Here is a 1,260-nt window from a genome sequence, read left to right as displayed (position 1 = left end):
GCTACTCACAATGCCCACCAACCCTTTGTGAAGGAGCACATAGGCTAGGTGGATTACAAGGCCATAAGGTAATTTAATTGAAACCATGTGATCCATGACTATACTAGGCAAATAGGCAATAGACAAATTGTAGAACAACAATCTTCTGCCAATAATGTTGCATGTAGGGGCACTTTCTGCACACATTATCATGATATAATCCACTGTAAGTGAAGAGTTATGAATCGGAATAAATATTTAAGAAATCAAACCCATATCAATGAATTGAATAAAAATATGTGCACAATAAAGAAAGCCTTCCCACTCTAAAAAGATCATTAGTAACAACTAGCAAATATAGATACTTTTCAAAGAAACATAATTCTTGGTGATTACCTTAATGGACACTACTAAAGATTACATAAATTTTATAAGAAGAAAAATTATGAGATGAAATCACAAGTTACACACTTTTGTGTATACCTTTCAAATTAAAGCTAGTCCATAAGTTGTTGATGCTTCATCTGACACCAATGATTGCTTATGATTTAGTGGACCAGTGCACACCAATAGAAGGCAAGTTTCACTACAACATTCGTTACTATTGGCACAAATAGCACCGATGGCTTTGCATGTAGGAATGGATTCTGTAACAATGCCACAATATGTATCATAATCAATAAGGTTAGTGATGCCAAAAGCTTTTAGGTAATCAAATCATCATACCTGTGAATGTAGCAAGGTCGTTGGTCATTAATGGTTTCTTTGATGCTAAGGGCTGCTCATACTTAAGTGGAAGAGCACACACTAGTAAAAGGCAGCTCTCACTACAACATTCATGGTTGCTTGCACAAATGGCGCCAATGGCTTTGCATGCAAGGGCTGATTCTGTAACAATGACAATTGGGCTCAAGTGAGTAATACTTTTATTGGTAGAAATTATCATAATTCTCTAATGACGTCAAGGACTCATCATGCTTAATTGGAAGAGCACATAGGAAATTTAGGGATCAAATTTTACCATAGCCAATGCTAGCTCATTCTTGTTAATGCAACCTTTGATACCAATGACTCCTCATCCTTAAGAGGGATAGAACACAATAATAAAAGACAATTTTCACTATAGCATTCATGGCTAGCCACACAAATAGCACCGATGAATTTTCATGTCACGGTCAATTCTATTTCAATGCCATGAAGATTCATAATGATCATTAAAACACTATACATAGATGACTATGTCTTCTCACAAAAAAGACACTGATGAGGAATGCTTTTACG

General features: G+C 35.6%; 1 long non-coding RNA gene across 1 annotated transcript; it reads right to left on the bottom strand.

The window, feature by feature from the left end:
- Positions 1 to 469: 469 nt before the first annotated feature.
- On the bottom strand, positions 470 to 865 carry LOC147885574 (uncharacterized). Its single transcript, XR_015543387.1, has 2 exons — positions 706 to 865; positions 470 to 626 (listed from the first exon to the last, which is right to left on the bottom strand). It is a non-coding gene; the product is annotated as an uncharacterized LOC147885574 (long non-coding RNA).
- Positions 866 to 1,260: the final 395 nt, after the last annotated feature.

This window comes from Dipteris shenzhenensis, chromosome 25 (genome assembly GCF_047967505.1).
Source record: "Dipteris shenzhenensis isolate YYH24624 ecotype China chromosome 25, Dip_SZ_1.0, whole genome shotgun sequence".
NCBI lineage: Eukaryota > Viridiplantae > Streptophyta > Polypodiopsida > Gleicheniales > Dipteridaceae > Dipteris > Dipteris shenzhenensis.
This window is presented reverse-complemented; position numbering and strand designations above follow the sequence as displayed.